This window comes from Bos indicus, chromosome 11 (genome assembly GCF_029378745.1).
Source record: "Bos indicus isolate NIAB-ARS_2022 breed Sahiwal x Tharparkar chromosome 11, NIAB-ARS_B.indTharparkar_mat_pri_1.0, whole genome shotgun sequence".
Classification (NCBI taxonomy): Eukaryota; Metazoa; Chordata; class Mammalia; order Artiodactyla; family Bovidae; genus Bos; species Bos indicus.
In genome coordinates, this window is record NC_091770.1 from 35,008,268 (window position 1) to 35,033,449 (window position 25,182).

Here is a 25,182-nt window from a genome sequence, read left to right on the forward strand (position 1 = left end):
TTAGATGATTAATTCAATAATGGATGTTCTGTTGCAGTTTGGGAGAGGGATATTTTTTAAAACTTTAAAAAAATTATGTATTGTGCATTAAATGTTTTGTATTGATAAAGCTACATGACCTAGATACCATACAGTTTTAGCAATAATTTGTATTTTCTATCATTTTGAGAGCATTCATCTGTGTATCTTTAATAAAGACTGGTTTACTTTTGTGAAGATTAAGTAAAATGAGCATAATGAGTTCTGAATATTTTTCCAGGGAGCAGGTATTACTGCCAGAAAATGAAGATCTCACAGGGCTATGTCTGTGGACAAGACAATAGTAAATGATTATTTAACTCTTCAGCTACCTAAATCTGTTAGAAAGATGTTAATAAAGTATTTCAATCTGAAATGTTGATGATTAATTAGTTCAATGGTCAATATTTAATACATAATTACAGATTATGCACTAGGTATAATGCACTTTGCTCTTGAGCCCAGTGGAGAGTGCAAAAAATAGACAGAGAGAGAGAGAGAAATATATAAAGTTCCTGACCTAAAGGAAATTCAGTCAATAACAATGAAAATGAGATGTTGGTTGATTCTTTCAAAGATTAAGTGCATGCTGGGCACAGGACTAGGCCTTAGCGATACATTGGCACATGAGATAGATAAAATGCCTTCTCACATGGAGATTACATTCTCTTAGGAGACTCAAGCCACAAATCCCTAAATAAACTGGATTGTGGATGACAAACACTACAAAGAAAAGAAAACAGATCAAATAAAGTCTCTCTGCAGTGGTGTACTTGTGCCAGTCATGCAAATATCTGAGGCCAGTGTGTTCTTGTAGGGACAAACTGCAAGCACAACCCTTGGGAAGTAGGAGCAAACAGAGTGTTCAAAAAGTACCAAGTCAGGCACTGGGCTAGAGCTCAGCAGTCAGGGGGCCGTGGGGAAGGATCAAGTTCAAAGAGGTGGTCAGGGCCACTTCATAGAGGACCCTGAGGATTCTGGGGAATAGTTTCAATTTTAATCCTGTTGCCATGGGAAGCTGGTTCAGGGCTTTTTCAGTGGGCTGAAAAATTATACAAATGATATAATTATATACATAATTATAGTGTACACATAACATGCTGTTGATCCAAAAGGCACAGTTTAGGAGCTGTGATTGTTGAGAGGCTAGACAATTCAGTTTTTTTCTCAAAAAATTAAGGATGACTTCATGGAGAAGTTTCTTTTTGAGCTGAGTTCTGAATTATTCATGAAATTTTCATGAATATGTTCTGAAGTATTCATAAAACTATGTGCCCAGAGAATGGTCTGAACAAAGCTCTCAGGTGAGAAATCCTAAGATGTTGACAACTTACACATTCACAATACTGGTATATTCACTTCCCAAGAAGCGAAAGTACTTACACTGAAATAAATGACTATTCAAGCTGAAATTGTAGGCACCAGAGCAGGCTGAAATGTTTAGGGGATGAGAGGTTGAGGGGATGAGAGTGGTGGACTTCAGCCCTCAAGCTACAGTAATGGCGACTGTTTACTCTGACACCCCAGAACCTGACCCTCTTGTTGTGCTTTGATGTCCTGAAAGACAACATGATGTAGTAAATGACATGATAAAGGTATTATGTTCAGGACTCTGCTGAGGTCACAGGGAAAGATCTATGTATTCACAGAGTAGAAGAAATTTTCATTTGTGAATATGAATGGGCTGCCCTCTGCAGCCTTTTATGTTTCCCTTAGTGATTATGCAACAGCACAGTCTGCATCTAGAAAGGGCATTTAAGTGCTTGATAAAAAGGACTGGAAGGACAGTTCCAGGCTTCTGATTATGCCAACAACTCAAACAATTGCAGCCAACTTTAGTGGCTCTGTCTCAAAGGAGATGCTGTGCTCCACGCCACTTTGCATCTGTGGGTGCTAAGTCACTTCAGTCGTGTTAAACTCTTTGTGACCCTATGGACTGTAGCCCACCAGGCTCCTCTGTCCATGGGAATCTCTGGGCAAGAATGCAAGTGGGTCACCATTTCCTACTCCAGGGGGTCTTCCTGACCCAGGGAGTGAACCCACATCTTACATCTCCTTCTTTGGCAAGCTGGTTCTTTACCACTAGGTTCCAGGTCACTAATACGGTTTAACATGCAGTCCTGGAATCATTCAGAAGTCTTCATTTTCATTTGGGCTGTCTTCATTATGCTGCTTTTCTAACTTGAAAGGCTCTGTCAGACAGACGAATGTGACTAGCAATGCATATCAACTGTTGAATCACACAAAGGCAGAGGTCAGAAAATTTTTTACATGAAGATCAGATCAGTCGCTCAGTCGTGTCCGACTCTTTGAGACCCCATGAATTGCAGCACGCCAGGCCTCCCTGTCCATCACCAACTCCCGGAGTTCACTCAGACTCACATCCATCGAGTCAGTGATGCCATCCAGCCATCTCATCCTCTGTCGTCCCCTTCTCCTCCTGCCCCCAATCCCTCCCAGCATCAGAGTCTTCTCCAATGAGTCAACTCTTCGCATGAGGTGGCCAAAGTACTGGAGATTCAGCTTTAGCATCATTCCTTCCAAGGAAATCCCAGGGCTGATCTCCTTCAGAATGGACTGGTTGGATCTCCTTGCAGTCCAAGGGACTCTCAGGAGTCTTCTCCAGCACCACAGTTCAAAAGCATCAATTCTTCGGTGCTCAGCCTTCTTCACAGCCCAACTCTCACATCCATACATGACCACAGGAAAAACCATAGCCTTGACTAGACGAACCTTTGTTGGCAAAGTAATGTCTCTGCTTTTGAATATGCTATCTAGGTTGGTCATAACTTTCCTTCCAAGGAGTAAGCGTCTTTTAATTTCATGGCTGCAGTCACCATCTGTAGTGATTTTGGAGCCCATAAAAATAAAGTCTGACACTGTTTCCACTGTTTGCCCATCTATTTCCCATGAAGTTGTGGGACCGGATTGCATGATCTTCATTTTCTGAATGTTGAGCTTTAAGCCAACTTTTCCACTCTTCTCTTTCACTTTCATCAAGAGGCTTTTGAGTTCCTCTTCACTTTCTGCCATAAGGGTGGTGTCATCTGCATATCTGAGGTTATTGATACTTCTCCCAGAAATCTTGATTCCAGCTTGTGTTTCTTCCAGTCCAGCGTTTCTCATGATGTACTCTGCATATAAGTTAAGTAAACAGGGTGACAATATACAGCCTTGACGCACTCCTTTTCCTATTTGGAACCAGTCTGTTGTCCCATGTCCAGTTCTAACTGTTGCTTCCTGACCTGCATCTAAATTTCTCAAGAGGCACATCAGGTGTTCTGGTATTTCCATCTCTTTCAGAATTTTCCACAGTTTATTGTGATCCACACAGTCAAAGGCTTTGACATAGTCAATAAAGCAGAAATAGATGTTTTTCTGGAACTCTCTTGCTTTTTCCATGATCCAGCAGATGTTGGCAATTTGATCTCTGGTTCCTCTGCCTTTTCTAAAACCAGCTTGAACATCAGGAAGTTCACAGTTCACATATTGCTGAAGCCTGGCTTGGAGAATTTTGAGCATTACTTTACTAGCGTGTGAGATGAGTGCAATTGTGTGGTAGTTTGAGCATTCTTTGGCATTGCCTTTCTTTGGGATTGGAATGAAAACTGACCTTTTCCAGTCCTGTGGGCACTGCTGAGTTTTCCAAATTAGCTGGCATATTGAGTGCAGCACTTTCACAGCATCATCTTTCAGGATTTGGAATAGTTCAACTGGAATTCCATCACCGAACCAGATAGTAAATGTTTAAGTCTTTCTGGACCAAGAAGCAAAATCAAGGATGTTACAGAGACAGTTACAAAACCAGAGAGAGAACAAAAATCTACAGTTTTTCATTGATGAATTTGTAATCCCAATTCCAACTAATGAGAAGTCTACTAATACACGTCTGCTAATGAGATGAATGGAATTCTGTTTTGGGGAATAGGATTTCATTTAGAGTTCAAGATTAGTGTTCTTCATCATCAAACCAAATACACATATTCATCCATGAAAATAATTCTAGGCTCACAAACTGTACAAAAGCAGGCAATGGGGCTCATTTGGCCTAATAGATGTCATCTATGGACTGATGCCCTAAAATATGTACACCTTAACTTGTAACACTTGTAATTTGATACATTTTATCAAATTGATAATCAAAATATTGATAAATTATCTTTCTGTAACAGTTCTTTTCATAACATATATAATAGACAAGTAACTAAGAGCACATGCTTTGGAATTAGAACAATCCAGGTACAGTGCTTGGCTTCACCTTCTTCTATCTATATGACTTTAGAAATATCACTTAAAATCCCTCAGTCTCTACTTTCTTATATATTGATAATACTGGTATCCCTTCAATTCTGTTTTGAGGGGAAATAAGATAGTATGGTGTGTAACACATACTGGACAATAAATAATAGCTATTAGTATTCTTGGGAGCTTCCCTGGTGGCTTAGATGGTATTCTTATGTGCTATATCCAGTTACTTGTTCAGTCATTTAGTTGTGTCCGACTCTTTGCGACCCCATGAACTGCAGCATGCCAGGCCTCTTTGTCTATCACCAACTGCTGGAGTTCACCCAAATCCATGTCCATTGAGTCGGTGATGCCATCCAATCATCTCATCCTCTGCCATCCCCTTCTCCTCCTGCCCTCAATCGTTCCCAGCATCAGGGTCTTTTCAAGAGTCAGCTCTTCACATCATATGGCCAAAGTATTGTAGTTTCAGCTTCAGCATCAGTGCTTCGAATGAATATTCAGGACTGATATCCTTTAGGATAGACGGGTTGGATCTCCTTGCAGTCCAAGGGACTCTCAAGAGTCTTCTCCAACACAACAGTTCAAAAGCATCAATTCTTCGGTGCTCAGCTTTCTTTATAGTCCAACTCTCACATCCATACATGACCACTGGAAAAACCATAGCCTTGACTAGACAGATCTTTGTTGACAAAGTAATGTCTCTGCTTTTCAATATGCTATCTAGGTTGGTCATAACTTTCCTTCCAAGGAGTAAGTGTCTTTTAATTTCATGGCTGCAATCACCATCTGCAGTGATTTTGGAGCCCCAAAAAATAAAGTGAGCCACTGTTGCCCCATCTATTTGCCATGAAGTGATAGGACCAGATGCCATGATCTTAGTTTTCTGAATGTTGAGCTTTAAGCCAATATTTTCACTCTCCTCTTTCACCTTCATCAAGAGGCTCTTTAGTTCTTCTTCACTTTTTGCCATAAGGGTGGTGTCATCTGCATGTCTGAGGTTATTGATATTTCTCTCAGCAATCTAGGCTGTGCTTCCTCCAGCCCAGCATTTCTCATGATGTACTCTGCATATAAGTTAAATAAGCAAGGTGACAATATACAGCCTTGATGTACTCCTTTTCCTATTTGGAACCAGTCTGTTGTTCCATGTCCAGTTCTAACTATTGCTTCCTGACCTGCATACAGGTTTCTCAAGGGGCAGGTCAGGTGGTCTGGTTTTCCCTGGATGTATGTAATACACTGATTAATTTTTTCACCACAGTTGTTATTCCTTATTGGGGAGAACCAAGCTCAGAGATCAAGGAACTTACACAATATCTGTGGTGATGCTATGACTAAAACTCAGTTCTCTTATCTTACTGATTCATTTAGTAATTATTGAGTGTGCATGCATGTGGTAGGAAGAATCCTAAAATGACCCCCCTGAAACCTGTTTATGGCATGCATATACAGAGCATGTGCTCTGTAATCTCTGCTTGAGGGAATTGGGTGGGACCTGTGAGTGCCAGGGATAGTAATTCAAGTAAGGTAACCTGATTAGATTACCTTACTTGAATACATGATGGGATTGTCCTCCTCATGGTTATGTCACATTCTATACAACCCCATTAATGCAGCCTGAAGGGAGATTCTCTGGCTGGCCTTGAAATAAAGCAGTCATATTATGAGACAGACAAGTGGGTAGGACTTGAAGGAAACCTGTAGGAGCTGGGAGCAGCCTCCTAACCAACAGGCAGCAAGAAAATGAGGACTTTGGCCTCACAACTTCAAGAAAGTAAAATCTGACAACTTGAATGAACTTGGAAGAGTCATCCAAGCTTCAAATAACACATCCCAGTCAATATCTTGGCTTCAGTCTTATGAGACCCTGAGCAGAGAACCCAGCTATGCCATGCCAGGACTTCTACCCATAAAGGTGTATTTTATGAAATAGTTAAATTAGTGGTAATTTGCTATTGAGCAAAAATATCTAAAAACACTCTATCAGGTAGTTCACTCAGTGATGACAATAAAGTGGTGAAGAAAAATAGACTTGATTCTTGTCCTGTTGGATTTATGGTTTGGAGAACAAGATATTGTAATAACGTAAAAAGAGGATGTCATGAGAGAAAGAAGGGAGCCATCGAGCCATCTGAGGGTTGGGTGACAGGGAAAGTTTTCTAGGGATAGGTTAAGAATGGAAAATTTAATAGACTTAAGCAAGGAACTAGAGGGCTGGGGTGGGAGCATGTAGAAGGAGTATTTCATCCTGGGAAGTAAATGCACAAAGGTTCTGGAGGAGGCAAATGACAGCCCAGGGTAGCTAATGAATTCCAAGCTAGTGAATTCCTATACCTCAGTGAATTCACTCACTGAGGTATAGGGAGAGTTTGAGAGATGAGGCTGGGTAAGCAGGTGCAAGTTCATGAAGGGCTTCCATAGAGTTTGGACTTTCTGTTGAGGGCAATGGGGAGCCAATGAAGGGTTCAGAGTTGAAAAGTGGCAGCTTCAGATTGGTCCTCTATGCATTCTTCATTTAACTGCAGAATAAATGATAAGAGACTTGCTGAGGGGCAGAGCTATATACAGGTGACAGATTATAGTAGTTGGAATGAAGACCATGGGAGTCAAGGTGAAACAGAAGTGTTCAGGGCCTCCTACGTTTCCACAGCATGGATATTGGGTTGCTTTAGATTCTGACAAGATAGATGTGATGGTTTACAAAGGCATAGCTAGAACTGTAAACACTTACTCTCCCACTAAAACCTTTCTCAAAATGGGTTATATGACCAGAATGTCTAGACTGTGGCAACAGAAGATTCAATCAAGTGTTCTCATTATCTCCAAAGACAGAAGAAAATATATGCCTTTCAATTGGTTCCCAATGGTTATTGTTTTTTTCAGGCAAAATGCTTTCAGAAGAGTGGTCACCCACAGTTGTTTATTGATCCTTCTCATGATTGAGAAATGATAAAATGCTCTGATATGTTAACCTTATTGCGTCCCTCTGGCATTTTGATAAAAAAAACAATTAGCCAATTCGCTTTTCTGGTAATAGCAGCTTCAAATTCAGACCAAGCTCCCTAATGAGAAGATTATAAGCTAGGATGGAAAAGAAAATGATCACCTGGCAAGTCAGAGTAAGATAAATGTTGTTGACCCCTTTATGTAGGGGCCACTGGGTGGCATCTGGGAAGGTTCATTGAAAGAGAGTTGAAAATTAATCCTAACTTGCAGAATGGCGTAGATGCCATCATGACACTGTTGTCTGTTAATAATTCTTTAAGTGCTGAGGTGCACAGAAATTCATTTATGATAGCAAAGGAAATATGAAAGATTACAATTTAGTTGATTGATGAAAAATAATACCAAGGATTTTGTTATCCCATCATTGAGAGAGCTTTGGGGTGGTTACTATGAGTTTTGGTTCCACTGAAGGCACAGTGCAGTTATTCTTTATCCCCTAAATAGGATTTAGAGTGATTCTCTCTAGCCCTGAATAGGAGAGTTGTTGCAGCCTTGAGCTTCTTGTACAGCTCTTTTGGTAAATGACAGAGGTGAAGCCTCCAACAAGTGTATCTGAAATAAGAGGTGGTTTGACAGCCCAGGAAAGCTTTGATCATGTGATAAGCCAGTCAGTGGAAAGAAATCTCTCTGGTGAGAGAGCTATAGTTCTATCAATTATGTTAGTCTATAAATCTGGAGAATTGTGGAAAGAGTGAGAGGTTGCCTTTCAGCTACCTGCCAAATGGATTTCTAGGAGAAAGCCTCAGGTGTATTCCAGAACATGTCTGTATGGCAGATGAACTCTCAGCCTAAGTGTTTTAATGTAGATAGGAATATTATGAAAGTACTTACTTAGTTCCTCAGTCTTCTATATAAAATAGTCTGGCAGGGTGCTGCTGCTGATATAGACTGACTGAAACAAATAAAGATACTTTGATACAAACCCTCTCTTTTCAATGTCAATTTAGGGGTCAATCTGTCAAACGTGTTTTCTTTAGCAAATCGTCAAATCAGTCACTTTGATAAAGGTTGACTGTAAAGGATCTGATATTCCTGAAGCATAGTGTCTCCCATGGGGGTGTCTCTCCTTAACTAAGTCTCAGTGGGTACTTCATTGCTGAAATGAAATACTGATGAAGTGACCCTAAAGTGAACTCAAGAAAAGTGGCACAGGGGTCTCTGTTTCTCATTTTTCCTGGATAGATGGATTCATCAAGTCAAGTTTCAAAGTCGAGGAGATCCCTCAGGGACAAATCATTTTATGAGATTTCTAACACCAAGATCAATCTAAATAAGCTATCCGTGAGCATTTTTAATCTGCAGTGCTAAAATGCTACAAGATGAGCCTCTGGTTTCCTGAAATGGAGCACATTCTCTGACATAGGGCTGTCATCAGCTTCATATACATCACTGAGGAGAGTAGGAAGGTGGGAAGGAATCTAAGATGCTGAAGGAAATGTTTAATCTCTGGATCTTTGTGATGTTTATGAATGTCACAGTCGCCATCTCCACTGCCTCCAGGCCCTGACAATACAGTTGACCCTTGAACAACTCAAGTTTCAGCTGCACATGCCCACTTGTATTAATATTTTTCAGTAGTGAATACTACAGTAGTATACAATTCACAGTTGGTTGAATCTGCCGTTGGGGAACTGTGGATAGGGAGGAACTGTGTATAATGAGAGCCAACTATATGTTATACAAGGATTTTTTTTACATGTACACACTATTTATTATTTATTTTATTTTTTGGCTGTGCTGGGTCTTCTCTGCTGCATGCAGGCTTTCTCTAGCTGTGGAAAGTAGGGGCTACTCTGTAGTTGTGATGCCCAGACTTCTAATTGTGGTGGTTTCTGTTGTGGAGCACAGGCTCTAGGCGCATGGTCAGTAGTTGCAGCACGTGGGCCCTAGAGAGTGGGCTCAGTGGTTGTGGTGCATGGGCTTAGTTGCTCTACAACATGTGAAATCTTCCTTGACCAGGGATCAAACCCGTGCCCCTGTGTTGGCAGTCAGAATCCCTTCCACTGTGCCACCAGGGAAGTCCATCATAAGGGTTTTTGACTGTGGGAGGGTTGTGCCTCTAACTCCCACATTGTCCAAGGGTCAGCTGTATATTTTTTCTTTCTAGATCTAAGTAGTTATATATTATAAATGAATTGGCAGTAGGATTCATATAAATAAGGGATAAAATCTTCCAAAATACCCTCACTGGCACTCAACTAACCTAATATGTCCTGTCAATAAGCATAGATTGAAATGTGATCTTAAATTACTATATTACACTGCCCTCTTAGAGCCATACACAACTGTCCATTGCTAAAGAGGAGATTAAAGGGACAAGAATTTGGATCAGTTAGACATACATGTTGTTGGCAGTTACAGAAAACTTTGGTGGCTTATAGAAATGTTTTTTTTTTCCTGTGATCTGTTGCCATGTCAACATCTTTGATTCTCTTTTATTTTTTAATTGAAGTAGAGTTGATATATAATGTTGTGTGAGTTTCAAGTGTAAAGTGATTCAGATATAGATAGATAGATAAACCTATTTTTTTCCAGATTCTTTTCCCTTACAAGTCATTACAAAACACTGAGTATAGTTCTCTGTGCTATACAGTAGGGCCTTGATGGCAGTGTGCATGTCTCTCCCTCTAAATCAAAAGCTAAAAGTAACTAAGCCTAGTGAGGAGGCTGTGTCTAGAGTCATACAGGCCAAAAGCTAGTCCTTCTGCACCAACAGGTTAGCCAAGTTGTGAATACAAATGAGAAGTTCTTGATGGAAATGAAAAGTTCTACTCCAGTGAACACAAGAAAGATAAAAAAGTGAAACAGCCTTACTGCTGATAAAGAGAAAGCTTTAGCCATCTGAATGGAAGCTCAAAACAGCCACAACATTCCCTTAAGCCAAAGCCTAATCCAGAGCAAGGCCCTAACTCCTTTCAATTCTATGAAGGGTGCAAAAGGTTAGAGAGCTCTAGAAGAAAAGCTTGAACCTTGCAGGGTGTGGTTCATGAGGTTAGAGAAAGAAGCTGTCACCAAAACCTCAGAGTGCAAGGTGCAGCAGCAAGTGCTGACGTAGAAGCTGCAGCAATTTATCCAGAAGATCCAGCTGAAATAACTAGTGAAGGTGGCTGCACTAAACAACAGATTTTCAGTGTAGACGAAATAGCCTTCTACTTGAAGAAGATGCCATCTAGGACTTTTCACGGCTAGAGACAAGTTGGTGCCTGGCTTCAAAGGACAGGCTGACTCTCTTTTTAGAGGCTAAGAAGCTGATGAAACCAGCATTTCTAAAAATCCTAGGGCCCTTAATAATTCTACTAAATGTATTCTACCTGTGCTCTATAAATGGAACAATAAAACCTGGATAACATCATATCAGTTTGCAATTTGTTTTACTGAATATTTTAAACCCTGTACTGAGACCTACTGCTCAGAAAAGAGATTCAAAATATTCCTTTTCATTGACAGAGCACTTGATCACCCAAGAGTTCTGATGGAAATGTTCAATGAGATTAATGTTGTTTTCACACCTCCTAGAACAATGTGCATTCTGCAACCCATGAATCAAGGGATAATTTAAACTTTCAAGCCTTATTATTTAAGAAATGCATTTCATAAGGCTATGGCTGCCATAGGCAATGATTCTTCTAAAAGATATGTCAAAGTTAATTGAAAACATTTTGGAAAGGATTACCATTCTTGATGGACTTCCCTGATGGCTCAGTGGTAAAGAATCTGCCTGTGATTCAGGAGCCATGGGTTCAATCCCTGGGTTGGGAAGATACTCTATTAGAATGAAATGGCTACCTACTCCAGTATTCTTGCCTGGAGAATTGTCACAAAAGAGTCAGACGCGACTAAGCAACTAAACGACAACCATTCTAGATACCATTCAGAACAACCTTGACTCATGTGGAGAAGTCAAATATTAACATTAACAGGAGTTTAGAAGAAGTTGAATCCAATCCTCATGAATGGTTTTGAAGGGTTACTTCAAGTTGAACAAGTCACTAGGGCTAGCAAGAGAATAGCAATCAGTAGTGGAGCCTGAAGATGTGCCTGAATTGCTGCAATCTCATGATAAAATTTGAACCGAACTGACTCGATGAGGAGTCAGTTTTCCAGATGAGCAAACAAGTAGTTCTGGAGGTGGAATATATTTCTGGTAAACATGCAGTGAAGATTGTCAAAATGACAACAAAGTATTTAGAATGTTACATAAACTTAGTTGATAAAGCAGAAAGTTTATCAGGTTTTGAGAGGATAGACTCCAGGTTTGAAAGAAGTTCTACTGTAGGTAAAAAACAGTGAAATAGATTTGTCTGCTACAAAGAAATCTTTGGTAAAAGGAAGAGTCAGTTGATACAGTGAACTTCATTGCTTTATTACAAAAATGCCAGTCACCCCAACCTTCAGCAACCACCACTCGGACCAGTCAGCAGCCATCAACATTCAGGCAAAACCCTCCACCAGCAAAAACATATGACTCACTGAAGGCTCAGATGGGGGCTGGTATTTTTAGTAATAAAGCATTTCTAATTAATGTTAATATATGTAATTTGGAAGATATGTGATTGCACATTTAATAGACAACAGTATAGTATAAATATAATTTTAATATGCACTAGAAAACCAAAAATGTCATATGACTCACTGTATTGCAGTAGTTTAGAACCATACTCACAGTTTGTACATGGTATGCCTGTAAATTTAAGTCATTATGATGTCTTTCTGAAGGAGATTTCCATTTTAGGTTGTATTTTTTAGTGAAAGGCTTTTCTCACAGTTCAAGTGATTTTAGGCACTAGTGAACGAATGAGGGAGCTTTACGATCAGCACAACTACTCCAGGGCCCCCAGAAACCACACTGAATTGGTGACAGACTTTATAGATGTCTACCTATTGTGCTTATTCAGGAGGTTGGCACTGAATATTGCCTTGAACAAGGGTAGCCCTAGAATACTAAATCTAATTTAGACCATTGTATTTTTTTTTTCACTGCAGTGTAACAAATAACCACAAATATAGCAGTTTGAAACAACACCCCCCTTCTTATTCCACTGTACAGTGGATGAGAAATCTGTCGTGGATTTGTCTGGGTTCTCTGCTTAGGGCCATACAAGACTGAAATCAAGCTGTCAGCTGGTTTGCACTCTTTGTCTGGAGGATCTAAGAAAGAATGTGCTTCTAAGCATGCCAGTTGTAGTCAGAATTCACTTCTTTGTGACTGTAGCACCAAAGTCCTCATTTTCTTGCTGGTTGTTACCTAGGGTCGCACTTAGCTCCTAAAGGCCACCCTCAGATCCTTGCTATATGGCCCCCTGTTCTTGCCTGGAGAATCCCAGGGATGGGGGAGCCTGGTGGGCTGCCGTCTATGGGGTCGCACAGAGTCGGACACGACTGAAGCGATGCAGCAGCAGCAGCAGCTGCATCCTCAAGCCAGTTTTGAATCTTGCTTGTGCTTTAAACTCTGACTTCCTCTTCTGCTATTAGCCTCAGAAAACTCTGTGTTTAAGAGGCTCAGGCTCCAGTCCATAGGGTCACAAAGAGTCAGACACAACTGAAGAGACTTAGCACGCAGGCACATGATGAGATTATGCCAGGTAATATGACAGCAAATTTGGAAAACTCAGCAGTGGCCACAGGACTGGAAAAGGTCAGTTTTCATTCCAATCCCAAAGAAAGGCAATGCCAAAGAATGCTCAAACTACTGCACAATTGCACTCATCTCACATGCTAGTAAAGTAATGCTCAAAATTCTCCAAGCCAGACTTCAGCAATACATGAACCGTGAACTTCCTGATGTTCAAGCTGGTTTTAGAAAAGGCAGAGGAACCAGAGATCAAATTGCCAACATCTGCTGGATCATGGAAAAAGCAAGAGAGTTCCAGAAAAACATCTATTTCTGCTTTATTGACTATGCCAAAGCCTTTGACTGTGTGGATCACAATAAACTGTGGAAAATTCTGAAAGAGATGGGAATACCAGACCACCTGACCTGCCTCTTGATAAACCTGTATGCAGGTCAGGAAGCAACAGTTAGAACTGGACATGGAACAACAGACTGGTTCCAAATAGGAAAAGGAGTATGTCAAGGCTGTATTTTGTCACCCTGCTTATTTAACTTCTATGCAGAGTACATCATGAGAAACGCTGGGCTGGAAGAAGCACAAGCTGGAATCAAGATTGCTGGGAGAAATATCAATAACCTCAGATATGCAGATGACACGACCCTTATGGCAGAAAGTGAAGAGGAACTAAAAATCCTCTTGATGAAAGGGAAAGTGGAGAGTGAAACAGTTGGCTTCAACATTCAGAAAACAAAGATCATGGCATCTGGTCCCATCACTTCATGGGAAATAGATGGGGAAACAGTGTCAGACTTTATTTTTTTGGGCTCCAAAATCACTGCAGATTGCATGGTGACTGCAGCCATGAAATTAAAAGACGCTTACTCTTTGGAAGGAAAGTTATGACCAACCTAGATAGCATATTCAAAAGCAGAGACATTACTTTGCCAACAAAGGTCCGTCTAGTCAAGGCTATGGTTTTTGCAGTGGTCCTGTATGGATGTGAGAGTTAGACTGTGAAGAAAGCTGAGTGCCGAAGAATTGATGCTTTTGAACTGTAGTGTTGGAGAAGACTCTTGAGAGTCCCTTGGACTGCAAGGAGATCCAACCCAGATCAGCCCTGGGTGTTCTTTGGAAGGACTGATGCTAAAGCTGAAACTAATCATTTGGCCACCTGATGCGACGAGTTGACTCATTGGAAAAGACTCTGATGCTGGGCGGGATTGGGGTCAGGAGGAGAAGGGGACGACAGAGGATGAGATGGCTGGATGGCATCACTGACTCGATGGACGTAAGTCTGAGTGAACTCCGGGAGTTGGTGATGGACAGGGAGGCCTGGTGTGCTGTGATTCATGGGGTTGCAAAGAGTCGGACATGACTGAGCAACTGAACTGATTGCTAATTTAAGGTTAAATAATCCAAATTACATCTGAAAATTTCCTATTGTTGTATCTTCATATTTTCTTTTCTCTTCATGGATCTAGGTAAAAAAGTCCAGTTCAAAGCACACAATATGTTAAAACCTCTCAGATGGATGTAAAGCACCATAAGTCACATGGTCAGTCCCACAGTCATGGAATGGGAACAGTTGGTCCATCTACTTAAAGGCACTGCAACATCACATAACAAAGGGTAGGATGAATTTTCTTAACATGGGAAGTTCAGTTCAGTCAGTCACTCATGTCTGACTCTTTGCAACCCCATGAACCACAGCACGCTGGGCCTCCCTGTCCATCACCAACTGCTGGAGTCTACCCAAACTCATGTCCATTGAGTCGGTGATGCCATCCAACCATCTCATCCTCTGTCGTCCCCTTCTCCTCCTGCCCTCAATCTTTCCCAGCATCAGGGTCTTTTCAAAGAGTCAGCTCTTCACATCAGGTGCCCAAAGTATTGGAGTTTCAGCTTCAACATCAGTCCTTCCAATGAATAGATTTTACGTATTGTTTTGTAAAGGAAATGTGTATGTAGCTCAATCTCTTTCCTCAAAGAAATGTATATCCTTTCCTTTCCTGCATTCAAGCAACGTTAGTTTTAAATTATAGCAACATACAGTGAAAAAATACTGTTCTCTTTCCTTTTAATGCATGCTCATTTCTCAAACTTACAGGAAAACTTGTTGTGGAAATAACATTTTAGTCAATAGATTGCCAACATATTATATGCCTTGTACCTTGGGTAATGTGATGTATGGAAGATTACTTAGCTATTAGTCTTCAGTGGAAGCCAAATGAATAATGAGAATTGGTAATTCATCTTATTTTCAAGGATTTTCAACACTATCTGTGTCCTTGGGGCCACTTTTGCAAATGTTACACTTTACTGTTTTCTGATCCAAATTGACAGGAGGCTTTTGTTTTTTTAAAGTCTTTAAGATTTAAAAGAGGATTGAGGCTTGTCGGAGCTACGCATCCGCATCCATAAAGACAGGCAGGCAGAAACATAACCTTTGTTTGTATTTTTTTCAAGTGTGACAACTAGAACAATGGCTGTGTTTTCCAATTCTTGTGAAGTTTCCAAAGCACATCTGCGGGTTATTCTGTTATCAAGTAAAAAGCTGAATCCCAGCCTCACAATTCATCTTTACCCTTGGTCTTGACCACCTCCTGCCATAAAGGAAAATGTAAAAATTCTCATCATCCTCCTCCTATTTCTCTGATAGGAGGTTTTTCTGGTAGTTGGTGATAACGAGAGTCTCCTTAAATCCTTATTTGATAAATAAGCAACATGCTAATGTGGTGGATGGGGAATCATTCATATAAAAGTGCATCAGAGGAGAGTTAGAAGCATACGGTTCTTTTGACTGTTACACCTACCCTCATAGTGTCACAGTTACTTTCAGAATTTTTTTTTAATAGTCCCTTGATGTGTCCAGTCAGTTTTTCCTTTTTTTCCCCCCCTGCCTTTTGAGTTTATTGCAATCTTTTGGGTTAATGCAATCTTTCTTATTCTTAAAGAGACTGAACTGAAGACTGTAGGGGAACTGGTATATTACAGTAGAACTGTATAACAAAGCTAGCTTGTTTACCAAGCTTTATTCCTGAGCACACAAACCACATTTCCCAGACTTGTTTACAAATAAGTGGAAATTCTGAGTTGCAGAAAATGAAATATGAACAAAAATTAAATGAGCCACTTTCTAGGAACATGTCATAAAATTCCCACGTGTGATCCTTCCCTGGCTGGGTGAAGATGATGGTTAGACAGGTGATGAAGTTGAACGGTGGTCTTGGAATTCAACGTGGTTACAAGATAAAAGGAGGCTGGATCACTGTTTGGAGAGGTGTCTTCTGCTAATCAAAAATTCCTATTTTAGTCTTTCTTTGAATGAAAAATAAACTTCTACTGTTTTGAACCTTGGTGTGTTTTGGACTTTGTTATTGCATCTATTTTTTAACTGAGGCATATAGAATTTTACTGTGTCTTTAAATTTAATAATGGGATTTAAAAAGATGACCTGTTGAATTCTTACGTTGTTTCTGGATTCCTTTTATGTTCTTAGTGAATTCTGAAATATATAAATCATTTAATTTGTGCATGTCCCAAAATAATATGGAGAGGGGAATGGAACATATGAAGAAGCATGAGGGGTCATTACTGAGCATTTATATACCTAAATCTGAACTCTAACCAGAGTTAGCATGATGCAGTCTACCTTTATACCCACTGAGGCTTAGAAATTTTTAACCAATTGCTGCTGCTGCTAAGTCACTTCAGTCATGTCTGATGATGTACTTAATAACAGAGATGAATAAAACCTGTCCCTCTTTGATTGCAAAGGCATTTCACTGTGTTGTACACAGATGCCTGACACATAGAAATTGAGATAGTAAATATTGTTTTAAACTATTAATTTGGGGGTAACATAATTTTTAAACAATCTGTAGTAGTTTTATCTACTAGAGCTGAATGTATATACTAGCTCCCAGAATTTCCACTCATAGCCATCAGATATGCATACATGCTCACAAAAGACATGAATAGAAAAGTTTGCAGAATACTATTCATATAACCCACACTGGAAACTTGGTGAATGTTCTATACTTTGAATGTTCACCAAATGTTATCTATAAGTAAATTATGGTATATTCACAAAACGGAAAACTATTAAGCTTTGAAAATAAGTAATCCACAGCAAAATACAACAATATAAAGTTCACAAGGATGTTGGGTACCAAAAAGATCCTAATTTATCATTTACTTTATGTAAAATATTCTGTTTTCTAACTGGTGTAATGTCAGTATGATTGCCCTCTAGCGAGAGTAAGACTGAAAAAGTGAAAAGTAAAGTGAAAGTCACTCAGTTGTGTCCAATTATTTGCAACCAGGTTCCTCTGTCCATGGAATTCTCCAAGCAAGAATACTGGAGTGTGATGCCATTCCCTTCTCCAGGGGAACTTCCCAACCCAGAGATTGAACCCGGGTCTCCTGCATTGCAGGTAGTTTCTTTACAATTTGAGCCACCAGGGAAGCTGTGCCTTGTGTTATAGGTAATATTCTGTTTCTTGAAATGAGTGCAATACATGGTGTGCTCTCTTTTTGAAAATTCATCCAGGCTTATACTTTGATATATTTACATTTCCGTATAAGTATTAAATATTAAAAATTTTTAAAGTTTAAGAAATGTGCATGCCTTTGTGATGGACACTTATTTTAATGATATTGCTGAATATATATATAAAGCTGTTTGCATTTGTGTGTGTCCTATGTATTACAAATTGAAATTTGGTGAGAACCTTCATATCCATTACAATGATTGGTTAAACAAATTGTAGGGCATTCATCAAATTGTTTGCTCTAGTTCTATTAGGATAGGTATGGTAGTCCATTTGACAGAGAAAGATGCTCACTATATGCTTCTCAATGAGAATAATGGGTCATAGTTTTGCATGTAAGGGACTGGCAGAAACAGAGAGGGTTAGACAGAAAGATGCTTAACAAAATATTAATACTGATTTTCGAGGGTGGTTGGAGAAGGAAATGGCAAACCACTCCAGTATCCTTGCCTGGAAAATCCCATGGACCGAGGAACCTGGTGGGCTGTGGTCCATGGGGTCACAAAGAATTGGGAATGACTGAATGACTAACAGACAGACAGACTGGGGTGGTAAATTCATGACTGATTTTTTTTTTCCTTTGGCATATCTATCTTTTTAATATATCACTGGATTTGGTATGATTTTCTTGTATTAATTTGATTTTAATATCTTAGAAGCCATGAGTCATGCTTTTCATTCAACAATACTCATTCTACACACATTTATCACATTGAACCATAGACCTTGTACAAAGTCAGAACTCGATAAATATTCACTTACTGCCTGACTAAATAAAAAGTCATAATAAGACACAATGCCATCCTCATCCATGTATTTTAATATGTCTTTGAGAAGGGCATTTCTGTGTTCTGAGAGGTTGTATGGGCTTCCCTGGTGGCTCAGATGGTCAAGAAACATCCTATAACATGGGAGACTTAGGTTCGATCTCTGGGTTGAGAAAACCCCCTGGAGGAGGGCATGGCAACCCACTCCAGTATTCTTGTCTGGAGAATCCCATGGTCAGAGGAGACTGGCAGGCTACAGTCCATGGGGTTGCAGGGTGATATACAACTGAATGACTAAGCACAGCACAGCAAGGGGTTGTATAGAGACAACTACTGAACATGTTGTGTATTTGTATGTTTACATTTTGTGTAGGAGAGTTACATATTAGAACTCACCTTCAAGGCATTTTGGACATTAATTTAGATGAGAGAGAGAGATGCAATTGAGAAGGGACAATTAAGGCGATGTCTGCAGTTGGTTAATAGTCTGTAGCCACTTTTTTTCAAATCTATTGAACAATGTGTTAATTTCATTGGACATTTTATCTGATGTGTAGGCTCCTGTCTGATTTAGTGAAGGTCACATAAATCCTGATTTACTGTGAGGCAACAACCTATAAGGTCCTTCATAGCCCAGGCAGGTGGTTGGTGACAGGATGCTGAGTGATTTGAAGCCTAGAATTGTAACTGGTTGCTGATTGTGCATGCAAGGCTCAAGTTCTGGATTTTATATTTCCTGTTTGGGAATGATTGTACAAAAATGAGAAATATCAGAAAACTCCATAGTACTTTTGAGCAATTCTTTTTCTTTTACTTGAGTGCATGTGTATGGTGGTATGCCCTAAATTAAACATCAACAGCTCTTATTATTTTGTTGAAAAACAGTACTGACAACTATCCACTGAAATGTAATAACAGCTCAGCTGTCTCAGTGGAAGCAAAACTATTCACAAGTGGCAAAATGTAAATAGAGATGAAGGAGGGTGTAGGGGAAGACAGGAGAGCTAAGAGAGGATTAAAAATATTTTTAAGACTTAAAAACCAGGACCTTGCCTATCACAAAAATAGCAGCTTTATATTTAATTTATAAAATAAAAAGAATTAATAGTTTTGGCACAGGGGCAAAAATGGATTGAATAACAAAATGGAAAGACATAGTAAATGATTATTCTCTAGATAATGTATTATCCAGGCTTTAACTTTCTCTTCTCCCTTTTCCTAGTCTTTTGGGCATTCACCACATAACTGCAAAAATGTAGACAAAATTTTTAAAAAATGATTGAAGTTCAAACTGGTTTCATTTATCGGCTTGCTGGAATCTTTCTTAGAAAGTGAAGTGAGAGATATCTCAAAGCAGTTGACTTAATTGAAGAATTATCTATAGATCTGTAATATAGATCTGTAATTTTGCTATTCACAGTCCTACTTACCATAAGTGTAGTTTTAAAAAAACACCTGTGGCGGATTCATGTTGATGAATGGCAAAACCAATACAATATTGTAAAGTAATTAGCCTCTAAAATAAATAAATTTAAATTAAAAAAATAAAATAAATTAGTGTTTTCAGATATAAAAAAATAAAAAGTCATATGAAAAAGCTGACCAAATTATTTACTATTTGTTATTCCAAGCTTTATAGCTCAGTGGAGAAAAACGGGGATAGCAGTGGATTTAGCTTAATGAAATAGTCTTAGAAAAGGAAGTGAACGGCATGGAGGTATAATTGGTTGAATGAGCCAATAGATGGATTAGGTGATGTGCTTACTGCAAGGTTAAGTGACAGGTAATGGTAGGCCCTAATACTAGGGTAAAGTGTATTCAACTGAGCACACTCACAGAGCCCTGAAATATATACTTACAAGCATTCCAAAGGGTTTATGAATATATAATTATGATTCAGAAATAAACAATCAACCCACATGGTAGAATAGTACCATATCTCTTCTGGTTGTAAAACACTGATACAAAGATCCAGGTATAAAGGCAACTAAAGTGAGAGCTCTTAGGTTTCTAACTGCAGACCTTGTTGGTTAGTCACTAAGTTGTGTGACCCCATGGACTGTAGCCCACCAGACTCCTCTGTCCATGGGGTTTCTCATTGCAGACCTACAGTTTAGGAACAGGACTGAGATAGCCATGGCAGTCCTGGCATTACATTCTAGGGCATGATAAAAGATGAGATGCTGAGTTATAAGTATTTAACATATTACCTTATTTTCCTACCCCCTACTGTATGCTTTCTTGGACAAAAAATTCTTTTTCACAGGATCAACATTCTGTAATGTTTTCCATGTCATATGGAATCTATGTCCTGAAAAATAGGGAAATAGAATCTAGAGAGGCTAAGTTGATCTAAATAGTAAAAAGCTGAGATGGGATAGAAAGAGAGAGAATAAGGAAATATCTTTGAAAATTGAGTCTTAGAGAAAAGTTAGGAGAGAAGTCTAAAGAACATCAGAATGAAATAATTTGGACTGTGCATATCTGTAAAAGCAGTTGAAAATGAAAGATGGAAAGATGGAGATTAAAATAGTAATTAGATGGGTTTGAACCTATGAGTAAGACCATTTTAAGGACCAAAATGTATGGAAACTGAATTAGAGTGGGATTCAACAAATGACATGTAGGCTCATACTTCCTAACTACATGAAAATTCCAGAATTTGTTTGGGAAAATACATAGAATATTCAACATACTAAAGGAAATAAAGCATGAAAATGTATTTTTTGAATTGCATATATATGTTTATGTTCATGTGAAATTAGGGCAATACATTTAACTTCTGGGACCACCAGCTTTTTCATCAGTTAAGTGAGATAACTGCTATAACCACAGTCATAGTAGCACAGTCCCCAGTATATACTGGTTTAAACAAAAAGAGGAAAAGAAAAAGCTGGAAACCTGCCCATAAGAATTTTGAGATAATTCATCTGCTGCTGCAGCTGCTAAGTCACTTCAGTCGTGTTCGACTCTGTGTGACCCCATAGATGGCAGCCTACCAGCCTCCCCCGCCCCTGGGATTCTCCAGGCAAGAACACTGGAGTGGGTTGCCATTTCCTTCTCCAATGCATGAAAGGGAAAAGTGAAAGTGAAGTCGCTCAGTTGTATCCGACTCTTAGTGACCCCATGGACTGCAGCCTACCAGGGTCCTCCGTCCATGGGATTTTCCAGGCAAGAGTACTGGAGTGGGGTGCCATTGCCTTCTCCGGATAATTCATCAAATCCTCCTTTATAGGACTGTAAGCCTTTATTTTGGTTCAATGACTTCTATAATTACAGTGAATAGGTCATTATTAGAACCTCTTGAAATGCGGGATTTATAGAATATTGTAATCTTTTGATCAGAAATAATAATCAGTACTATACAGTAAAGTCTCTATACAGCTGACAGTTTACCAGACCAATAAAAGGTCCAGATTTTAGAAATTGAAGTTTTGCAAATATAAGACAAATTATTTGATTCTTTAAACAAATACTCTTGACTCCATCCCTCTTCCACATACCTATTTTATCTATTATCTAACACAAGTTGAATAGTAATTGTACATTTTGGAACTCTTAAGTTTTATAAGTCATAGAGAAGTTGATGTTGGACCATATTCTAGCACATAAAGCAGTGTCAAAGGTCAGTTGTCAGAGCTCACAGCCTGAATGTAAACACTGTGATGTCTGGGACATTTTTCCAATTTTTCCTGCTGATCTCTTTTAGTACCTAAAATACAAAGCTTAGCCACAAATGGGTAATTGATAAATAGTTCTTAAGAGAATTAAAGAATAAATGGATTAATTATGAAATTACCATGGGTATTGATCAATTGTCTTATCCTGTAAGTAATCTGTATTTTTCAAAATTTAGCTTTTTGTAGAGCAGTACTGTCTAACAGAAATACAATGTGAGCCACTTACATAATTTAAAAATTTCTTGTAACCACATTAAAAAGTAAAATTAAACCAGCTAATTATAATTGTATATATTACTTATTTTAATATATCCAAAGTAACACCTTAACAGGTAATCAATATAATTATTATTTATTAGGTGTCTTACATTTTGAGGCTTCTCAGGTGGTTCATGGTGAAGAATCTGTCTGCCAATGCAGGAGATGTGGGTTCAATCCCAGGGTTGGGAAGATCCCCTGGCGAGAAAAATAGCAACTCACTCCAATATTCCTGCCTGGGAAATTCCATGGACAGAGGAGACTGGTGGGCTACAGTCCATGGGGTCACAAAGAGTCAGATACAACTTAGTGACTAAACAACAGCAATCTTAGTTTTTTACTATCTTTGAAATACTTTTGTTTTACACTTACAACACAGCACATTCAGTTGACCTGCGTTTTAAGCACTCAAGTGTGTCTCTAGCAGGTTGGATATCGCACTGATGGAGAAGTCAAAATCTACTTTGAATGAGCCAAATTAAACATTCTTAGATTTAAGATAAGAGGAGTAGTTTATAGATAAGGGTGTGGAATTCAAATTTAGGTATAGCTAATTTTGAATCCCATTTACTAGCTATGTGACTTTGAACTGGATAATTCAACAAGTCTGTTTCTTCCTGTAAAATGTACATAATATACACATCTTGATGAATTGCTGATTATCCTAGAAATAACGTATATAAAATGTCTACTATAGGGTCTGACGTATGTTAGGTGCTCAAAGAAAATTATGAATAGTTGTCATTATTTTGTTCATTGTAAATATTTAATGTATATATTTTAATCTCTCAGTACCTTGTGATTTAAACATGAGATTAGACTTCTTTTTTAAATTGAAATAACTAAGGCATGAGCCCTGTTACTAAGTTATATACCAGGACTTTGCCCTGGTCAAATTTTCTTCAATTCTTCCTGAGTAGCTGTGTCAGGGTAAACTTCTGTATGTGTTATAAGGGGCCCTCTGGGTTCCCTGCTCTGCTGGATCAGTTCTCTGCTAGTGCTTTGCCTCTGTGGTTGTTTTGATACCCTCATTTCAGAGGAAGGACCTTGTCTTTAGGATCACAAAAATAATTCAAATATTTTCCACACATAAGAGAAAAAATACATTTCTAATATCTAGAAATTTATTATCTACTAGTTTCTCTGAAAATTAAATGACTCATAATATTCTCTAGCAAAGATTGAGTGATAGCTTGAGAAAAACACGACATACAAGGAATGATTAACAAATTAAAAGGCCAAAAATTCAGTTGTTACATAAGGATTTTAAAATAAAGACCTGTGGTTCAGAGATAATAGTACACAATTTTTAAAAATCAGTAAATCAAAACTAGCAGTATCAGAGGTCCTGTATTAGAAGAAAATAGGTAAAAGTGAAGTATAATGGCCAGTCTGTGTCAAAAGAAGGGGCTCTAGATAATTAATTTTGAGATTAAATAAAATAGTTCTCAAATGTTAGCTGTAAATTTTAACATGAATAAAATCTAAAACATCCAATATGTTGATGTTGTTCACTCAGTCATGCCCAACTCTTTGCAACCCCATGGACTGCAGCAGGCCAGATTTTCCTGTCCTTCACTATCTCCCTGCGTTTGCTCAAATTCATGACCATTGAGTCAGTGATGCCATCTAACCATCTCATCCTCTGTTGCCCCCTTCTCCTCATGCCTTCAATCATTCCCAGCATCAGGGAGTTTCCCAGTGAGTCGGCTCTTCACATCAGGTGGCCAAAGTATTGGAGTTTCAGCTTCAGCATCAGTTCTTCCAATTGGTATTCAGGGTTGATTTCCTTTCAGATTGACTGGTTTGATCTCCTTGCTGTCCAAGGGACTCTCAAGACTCTTCTCCAACACCACAGTTCTAAAGCATCAGTTCCTCAGTGCTCAGCCTTCTTTATGGTCTAACTCTCACATCTGTACCTGACTACTGTAAAAATCCCAGCTTTGACTATAAGGACCTTTGTGGGCAAAGTGATGTCTCTGCTTTCTCATACGTTGTTTAGGTTTGTCATAGACGTTCTTCCAAGGAGCAAACGTCTTTTAATTTCACGGCTATAGTCACCATTGGCAGTGATTTTGGAGCCCAAGAAAATAAAGCCCCACTGTTTCCATTTTTTCCCCATCTATTTGCCATGAACAAAACTAATAATATGTAGGTTAACATGGGTAATAATAAATTGGAAAACAAATCATAGACATAGAGAAAATAACATGGCTATACTAGAATCTCACCAAAATCTTTGTCTTCTTCTTCCTGGGCACACCATTGGAACATGTTTTCCATATTCTTGTGCAGTTTGATGAACTCATGTGATGTCTAGACAATAAGAGCATAAGAAAAAGTTGTACCACTTTCAAGATTGGTCCCTGAAGACCTCTCATGAGGGCTCCTTGGTACATGTTTCCTTAGAGTGGGGTGGAAATGACTAGGGTAATCAAACTTGGACTTGATTAATTGAAGATGGCAAAACTTCTATTGGTGGTGATAGTTTAGTCACTAAGTCATGTCCAACTCTTGTGACCACATGGACTGTAGCCCGCCAGGCTCCTCTGTCCATAGGATTTTCCAAGCAAGAATACTGGAGTGAGTTGCCATTTCCTCTCCAAAACCTTTATTAATGTGAATTTTTCAGTGATTATGTGGGAGCAGCTCTCTGTTACTTTCTACCCTGGACCAGTCAAGAATATTACAGGAGAAATAAACTTCTATTTCATTAAGTCATTACACTATGCCCTTGTGTCTATTCCATACACAGCTGGTATTTACCTTACTAATATTGTGGTATACTTTTCTGGGATATGTTTTCTTACCACCAGCAAATATCCTGTTTTATTGGCAACAAATTCAGATTCTGATAGAACTATGGGCTTCTGTGAACAAACAGGGTGGGGACATGTAATCAGGATGCCTTTCTTCTTGGGTATGAGGTAAGTTTCCCTCCTCAATGTGAGAGGCGGTAGACATCCTTTAGCTTCAATTTGGCTCTAACATTTGCTTGGGGAATATCCAACAGCAGATTCACTGCTTAATTCAGAAACCTATTCTTGAAGCAAAAATCAGAATGGAGAGTAGGGGACTGTTGCAGCTGTTCCCCAGACTT